The 8,252-nt window shown below is 37.6% G+C and overlaps 1 non-coding gene across 1 annotated transcript; it reads right to left on the reverse strand.

Moving 5' to 3' along the window:
* Positions 1–5,385: 5,385 nt before the first annotated feature.
* On the reverse strand, positions 5,386–5,447 carry LOC111723042. Its single transcript, XR_002771670.1, has one exon. It is a non-coding gene; the product is annotated as a U7 small nuclear RNA (small nuclear RNA).
* Positions 5,448–8,252: the final 2,805 nt, after the last annotated feature.

An 8,252-nucleotide genomic window follows, 5' to 3' on the forward strand; every position in this document is an offset into this window, starting at 1 on the left:
TTTTATTCTAGGCTTTCTTTCTGGATTAAAGCAATGACATAAACACATATGTAACTAATGTTTTTATGTAATTGGAATAAAATGTACATTTTTTCTTACAAATTACTTTTAATTCATACTTTTATGTCATGCACATGTATCCACATAATGTTAAGAAATGTTCACATCACACCGCGATATATTTTATGGTTTAATCATAATTTTTTCAACTATTTCCCTAAGGCTATTTAAACTATTCCCAACTTGTCCCTATTATATAAAAAGCTATACGAAACAGCTGTTCAAATTCTATAGGTTTCCATACTTGTGTTCATGGAATAAATAAGTGGAGTTATTGGCCCAGGAGTATGCCCATTTTATTAATAAGTATTTGTAGGCCTTGGGAAGTTGGTCTTCATGAATTTTATATGAATTTACATTTACAGATGTGTCCTAAGAGAATTTTTATTCACAAACACCATTAGTGAAAGTGAATATAGCTAATCTGAGAAGAATAAATTGGTTATCTTAATGATTTAAATTACATTGTTAATTATTAATAAAATTTTAATATTTTTGATCATATCGAGTTCTACGAATTGCCTGGTCAAGTTTTCTGTCTTTTTTAACAGCCTTTGTGCTGTCTCCCTTCTATTTCTTGAATTGTTTATATTAGCATGAACATCGACCTTCATATTTTCGACATTTGGCCAATATTTTCTCCTACTTGTCATCACGTCCCTTTATCATTACTTTATCATTCCCTGGACTTCAGGGTTTTTTTCTTGGGTCACATCAGGTTGAAGGGATGAACTTGTTTTCATCAACATTCGTGAACTTGTATGAAGTCAATAATAAAAATAAGAAACGTGGTACCACAGGAGTCAGGCCAATGAAAGGAAAGAGGAGTAGCACAACCTCCACTTTGATATTCAGTGCAATGATTTGGGGTAAAAATTTTTAGTAAAAAGAATGAACTCATTTTTGCTATTCATCCAATAATGAATGTGGCGTTGATAGGAGCTATTACTAGCTAATTGTCTCTCCTTCCCATTTGTATTTTCATTCTCTATCCTCAGTCATTTTTCTTTATACCCAGAGGACTCTGGGCATTTTTGTTTCATTCCCATGGTGATACTGAGGGATAATGAGCTCATTATGAATAGTTTAGTAAACAGAAAAATATAAGGAGACGCCTGAATATATCAGTGATAGATTTGGTATTATGAATTCAGTTCTTCTATCTTAAAAAATAGTGTATTATGATACTCATTTGTTGGTTTATTTTTTTATTTGTTTTTTGAGATAGAGCCTCAAGCTGTCCCCCTGGGTAGAGTACAGTGGCATCACAGCTCACAGCAACCTCCAACTCCTGGGTTCAAGCGAGTCTCCTGCCTCAGGCTCCCAAGTAGCTGGGACCACAGGCGCCCGCCACAATGCCCGGCTATTTTTTGGTTGCAGCCATCATTGTTGTTTTTTGGAAGGCCCGGGCTGGATTAGAACCTGCCACCTTAGGTGTATGTGGCTGGCGCCTTAGCCGCTTGAGCCACAGGCACCAAGCCACACGTGTTGCTTTAGAGTGATCTTAAAAGAATAAATTGTGTCATGGATGTGTAACTATCCTGAACTTTTCCAGGTCTTATGCTTGCAGGTGAAAGGGAAGCAGATGAGAAGACAATCTGTCCAGGGTTTACCGTGGGTTAACTAATGTATACATGCTGCCATGTTTCATCCTTCCAATAACCTGCTGGGATATAAATTTAAAATGTCCAATTTTTATAGGTGAGAAAATGGAGGCATTGATATATTAAGTAATTTGCATGGAGTCATGTAAGTGTTAAAAATGAGATTCGAACACAGTGCTGAAGGGAACCTCACCAAACCAATGTGAGACTGATAGGGGCTGTGTTGGCTGTGTTTTGCTTATTTGCTTTTATTTTTCAGTTTTAGTTTTGTTCATTTTGACACAGTACCTGACATAGGTTCTCAATAATATTTGTTGATCAAATGTGATGGGAGATAATCTCCGTGTTTTCTCGGTTATATCATGCTGCATCTGCAGAGGGTTGCTAAATTTGTCTTCCTCTCAGCGTTATTATAAAGACCCTCCCTCCCTTCCTCCTTCTCTCTCTCCCTCCCTTCCTCTTCCCCCCTCCCTCCTTCCCTCCCTCTATCCATCCCTTCCTTCCTTCACCTCAAACAAATGACAAATAAAGACTGATAAGCTCCAGTTTTTATTTTCATAATTTATAATTTATTAATTGGATTATTGAGTGAGTATAAGAGTTTCTCTTACTCTAGTTTTAGACCAATTTGGGCTGCAAAGTTTTCACCTGACCAAACTGGAGATTTATATCCCTTTATTTGAGAACTATGGCTATTTCCTACTCTTTAGATTAAACCTTCAAAATGAAGTAAGTTCTAGGCCACAAAAGAGGGTCATTCATTCATTCTACAAGCACTTGACTAATTACTAAGTACTTAACACCATTCTAAATACTGAAGATATTATATGGAATACAACGTCCCCTAGAAATGTGATGTAGTTTACGACAGAAAGAAAATATCATCACGTGTCATGACACAAAATTGAGAAAATTTTTCCTCATCAGAAATATTTCTTAGGAAGGTAGAAATAGTTATCATACTTGTCCATTTAGGGAAGTTTTCCCCATGTAGACACCTCTGATAAAATGTAAACATTTTGAGATTTTGACGTTCTTGAGACAATTGCACTTTCCTACCAGATGGAACAACTGTTGTGATCACATATTTAATTCAGCTAAACGACTGGTTTTATTTTCATCAGCATGACAATTGGTTTTGTCTGTGTGTGTGTGTGTGTGTGTGAAGACATTTACATTCTACATTTAGAAGGTTTCACATGTACCCTTGTAAGATCACCATAGGCATGGTCCCACTAATTACCCTCCCTCCACCCATCCTCCCCCTCCCCTCCCCTCCCCTCCCTCTTCTCTTTCCCCCCTTTCTTGGGCTATAATTGGGCTATAACTTTCCTATGAAAGCTATAAATTAGTTTCATAGTAGGGCTGAGTACACTGGATACTTTCTCTTCCATTCTTGAGATACTTTGCTAAGTGGCTGTCTGTTTTGACATCACATTTGACACATGTTACTTTTCCTGGATATGCTGAATTTAGTGCTCCGTAAGTCTGGTAGTCACTCTGAAAAGAACAACACTAATAAGCAAAAAGAAAAAGAAAACAAACAAACAAAAAACCCAGGAAGATGAACGCCTTTGAATGGTTTCTTCTCTTTTTGTACGCTTACTCATTCTGGAGAATTTTATATTTATGTGCTCCTCTGTAGTTACACATTTAAATAGAAGTATATTTAGTTTGTGGATAGGTCTTAGAAACATGTTTTTATAATAGAGAAAGTATTAGAAGGTGTATGTATAGTCATGGGATCTGAGAAAGAAATAAAAACAAAATTTTATTTACATTTACATTCACCAAAATTAGTAGCCTCAGTGTCCTTTATAAAATATTTCCCAGCACTTGCTGAAAAGATTTTCTGTTTTGATTTGGAGCAGAAAGACAATGAATGAAAACAGGTAGATTTGGACAATAAATAAAACGATCTAAGAAGATTAAAAGATTAAAGCCAAACCTGGGGAGGCTCTCTACTCTGCATGACCAAAAATGTGTATTGCAGGCGCCCGCCACAGCACCCAGCTATTTTTTGTTGTAGTTGTCATTGTTGTTTAGCTGGCCCAGGCCAGGTTCGAACCCACCACCCTCAGTGTATGTAGCTGGCGCTGTAACCACTGTGCTACGGGCACTGAGCCTGCAGGCCACATTTTTGCAAAATAGAGGCTCTTTCAGAAAATGCTCTTTATCAGTGACAGTGTGGCTTACCCTTGACCTTTGGGACACGTGAGGTAAATAGTTAATGAATGCCTCTGTGAGGAACATAATAGCACATTACATCTTTCTTACTCTGAAATTCTAGGGCTCTTTCAGTTAGAAGAAAAGAGAATCCTAGTGTTACCCTAAATATCAAAAGTCTGTAGTTCCACTCAGAAAATAGAAAACAATTCAATAAGCTACCGTCATAATGCCCTGCATTGATGGATCTTAGGGCCGTGGTTTCTGTACCACACAGGCTTCTTTTTGTGCCAGAAAGAGTTCAAGTTTCTTCTTTTATCCTGGTACCATACCACATGATTAGTTGAAGGACTAGATAGAGACTGGGATTTAAACATGTTTCTCTATAACAACACCCTGTGGATTTAACAAAAAGCCATTCCATCCTTTGCAGATGGCTTCAGTGAGTGACGTGAACTGAAGCACAGTGGACAGGGTCGTTTTATAATCACAACAGTGAAAGCATTTGGAATTGTCTGGAAAATGGTCAAGCTACTTCCTCCATATGAACATGGCATAGAAAGAAGCCCGATTAGGGAACTGTAGTTAAGTAACATAAGAAATGATGGAAGCCAGTTGGCACAGGACAAGGGGCTCAACCCCGCGAGCAATTTGACAAATGAACATTGAAATGACTGTGACACACTCACCAGATTGGCTAAACGTGGGATGTAAATATCACATTAAAAGGAAACGCGGCATTAGTGAGGAAAGCTGAAGATAGGCCTGCTGCAGAACCTGGCAGTTCCAGGAAGACCCCCTACAGAAATGCTTGCATACGGGCCCTGGACGCATGTATAATGCACAGATAGATTGGGGTACTGACCACCAATATACTAAATGAGCGCTCAGTGACAGGCACCTGGAGATTGGCACAACTGTAAGGCTAAGCAAAGGAATCATAGCCTAAGACAGTGCCTATGTTAGGACTCTGTTCCTCTGAAATTCAGAAACAGGCAACACCAAACTCTGTTGCTTCGGAATACGAACATCAGCAGCAGCGCTACAAGGAAAACCAGTTTTGTCTTTACCTGGATGGATCTGGAAAACTTCCTCCTAAGCAAAGTATCACAAGAATGGAAAAACTAGCATCTAATGTACTTCATAGGAAACTAGTGGGTGAACAACTATGTGCTCATCCAAGAACAGAAGACACAAATTCAAATGGAGAGGAGGTAGAGGGAAGGAGCTGGGGAACTAGTTTGCTCTCACCTTGTGAGTACGTTGCAGGGGTATATGGTACATCTCCTGAGTGAAGGGCTCAACTGCAACTGGGACTTTACCTAACAAATGCTACAATGTCACCTAATGATTCTTCCCATATAGTAATCTGAAGTAAAATGATTAACATAAATAAGGGTAGTGGTTATGTCTAGTAGACAGGAACCAACGGATGATTTCTGGGATATTGTGGATATTCTATTTCTTGACCTGGGTTGGAGTAGTTGTTTAAATAATCATAGAAAAGTTCATGTATATTTTATGAACTTTTATTTATTTGTTTTTTGGGGGGGAGGGAGATCTTCCGGTAGAGACCGGAAAACCTGCTAGACAAGTTCTAAAAGAGCTGTAACACTATTTTATGTACTTTTCCTTGTGCATGTTGTGTGCAATAGAAAATAACACCCATCAGGTCCACACACCCCAAACTCGAAGGCCACTGTTCAGGGCATATGATTATACACAGATAAGACTAGTACATAAAAGTGGGCCTGGCATTTTGAAAGGCAGCTGGGGGCTGGAAGCTATAAACCAAGTGGGCACGATTTGAAGTGACTTTCCTTCATAGAACATCATGGCAAGATTGTGATCCCAGATGGAGTTGTTGACACATCAAAGACCCTTAATAAAATCCTGTGTGCTTCAACTAACTTCATTCATTCTCATGACTACCCATTTGGTCTTTTGGTAACTTGATTTAGGGATAAAAATCCTAATACCTTCAAAGAAAATTGGCTGGGACTCTGAGAACTAGTCAGAAAATCAGCTGCTGTTGATTTTCATTCGAGCCCTGCCCTCTCTCTGAATGACCTGCAAATTTGTTTCTGCCAGCCTCCTTTTATAATACTTGAAGTGACTCAGCCTGTGTTCCATAGATAGTAAAAGAGAAAATATGTTCAATGGGTTTTTATCATCTCCAAACACACGAGCAGAGGAATATCTGAAAGATGTTTTCATCGGACTAATTAGGTTAGACATCTCAGGAGAACAGTCCTATTTGCTATATTTTTAATGGAAATGTTTCTGTTTCTGGTTGAGAAGCTTGCAAGAACAGATTTCTCCTTTGACACTTCCTGTTGAAATGCAAGTGGGGGGGGGGGAAGAAATCAACCTTTCCATCATTTGGGAAACACAAACGTAGGTCGTAAACAAATTATGTGCAAGAACTGTGACTTCTTCATTTTGCTAAGTACATGTCGTACAGTACAGAGATACGCAGAATGCCAGAAAATAAATGCTTTTGGTGATTGTATACATGTCTTTTTTCCCCTCCAGAATTATGGCATTTCAGAGCAGCATTCTTAAAGTCCCGTTTTTAGCATAGGCAAGTCAGATGGTGAAGCATAGAACACTTCTGTCTTTATTTGAAACAATTTTTCATTTTATGTCCTGTGAATATGAATACTTAGAAAGAATTGATCTTCCATTCTGTCATTGCCTTAAACACATTTGTCAGTCTTGCCTTCTTAATTGCTAGTAAGTTCTCTAGAGGAAAAAAGTATTGGGTGTGTGTGGTGGCTCATGCCTGTAATCCTAGCACTTTGAGAGGCTGAGGCAGGTGGATTACTTGAGCTCAGGAGTTTGAAACCAGCCTGAGGAAGAGCAACATCCCATCTCTATGAATAAAAATAGAAAAATTAGTCAGGCATTGTGGTGCACACCTGTATCCTCAGCTATTCAGGAGGCTGAGGCAAGTGGATCACTTGAACTCAGAAGTTTGAGGTTGCTGTGAGCTACAACACCTTGACACTCCAGCCTGGGGCAATGGAGTGAGACTTAGTCTCAGAAAAAACAAAAAATGGAAAGATAAAAGCTATTGTTCATTTGTGTTCTCTATGGCATTTGTTTTATTTATTTACTTTTATTTCAAAATATTACGGGATACAAAAATTTCTGTTACACAAATACCTTGTATAATAGTTAAGCCAGGGCTTTTAATGTGCCCATCACTGGAATAGTATTCACTGTATGTGATAGGTAAAATTTTACCCCTCACTCTCTCCCACCCTCCCAACTTCTAGGTTTATAATGATCTTTTTTTTTTTTTGTGCTTATATATACCCACTAAATAGCTCCCAGTTATTAGAAAGTATATATGGTGTTTGTTTTTCCATTCTTGAAATGGATAATGATCTCAAGTTCCATCCAAATCGCTACAAAACACATTATTTCTTTCCTTTTTAGGGCTGAGTAATACTCCGTGGCATATATATGTTATATATACCACATTTTCTTAATCTGTTCATGAATAGATGGGCACTTAGATTGATTTCACATCCTTGCAACTGTAAATAGTTCTGTGATAAACATTTCAGTGTAGGTGTCTTTTTGATAAAATGACTTCTCCTTTGAGTAGATACTCTGTCATGGCGTTGGTGAATTACTTAGTAAGTCTACATTTATTTCTTTGAGGAATCTCTATACCATTTTCCATTGGTATAGGATTGCACTAATTTGTAGCCCTACCAACAGGATATAAGCATTCTTTTCATGTATTGACATTAGCATCTGTTATTCTTTTACTTTAATAGGGGTCATTCTGACAGGAGTAAGGTTTTATCTTATTGTGTTTTTCATTTGCATTTCCCTGATAATTAATGATGTTGACCACTTTTCCATATATTTGTTGGTTGTCATATCTTTTGCCCACTTCTTCACAGTTTTTATTTTTATTTTTTTCTGGTTAATTTGTTTGAGTTCTTTATAAGTTCTGGCTATTAGCCCTTTAATAGATGTATTCTTTGTGAATATTTTCTCCCATATTGTTGATTATTGATCTATGCTATTGATTATTTCCTTTGCTATGCAGAAACTTTTCAATGTAACTAATTCCCCTTTATTTCTTTTGGTTGTTGCTATATTTTCTTTGGGAGTCTTAATTGTAAACTCTTTGCATAGGCCTATGTTTAGAAGAGTCTTTTCTGTGTTTTTTTTTCTAGAATTAATATGGTATCATGCCTACATTTAAGTCTGTTGTCTATCTTGAATTAAATTTCTATATGGTGAGAGAAAAAAGTCTTCTTTCATTTTTCTGCATGGGGCTATCCAGTTTTCCTAGCACCATTTATTCAGTAGGTCCTCATTCCCACAGTGTATGTTTTTATGTGCATTGTTGAAGATCAGTTGGTTTAATTCTGAGCTCTCTGTTCTGTCCCATTTGTC

This window comes from Otolemur garnettii, unplaced genomic scaffold, assembly GCF_000181295.1.
Source record: "Otolemur garnettii isolate 467f Iridium unplaced genomic scaffold, OtoGar3 scaffold00007, whole genome shotgun sequence".
Taxonomy (NCBI): domain Eukaryota; kingdom Metazoa; phylum Chordata; class Mammalia; order Primates; family Galagidae; genus Otolemur; species Otolemur garnettii.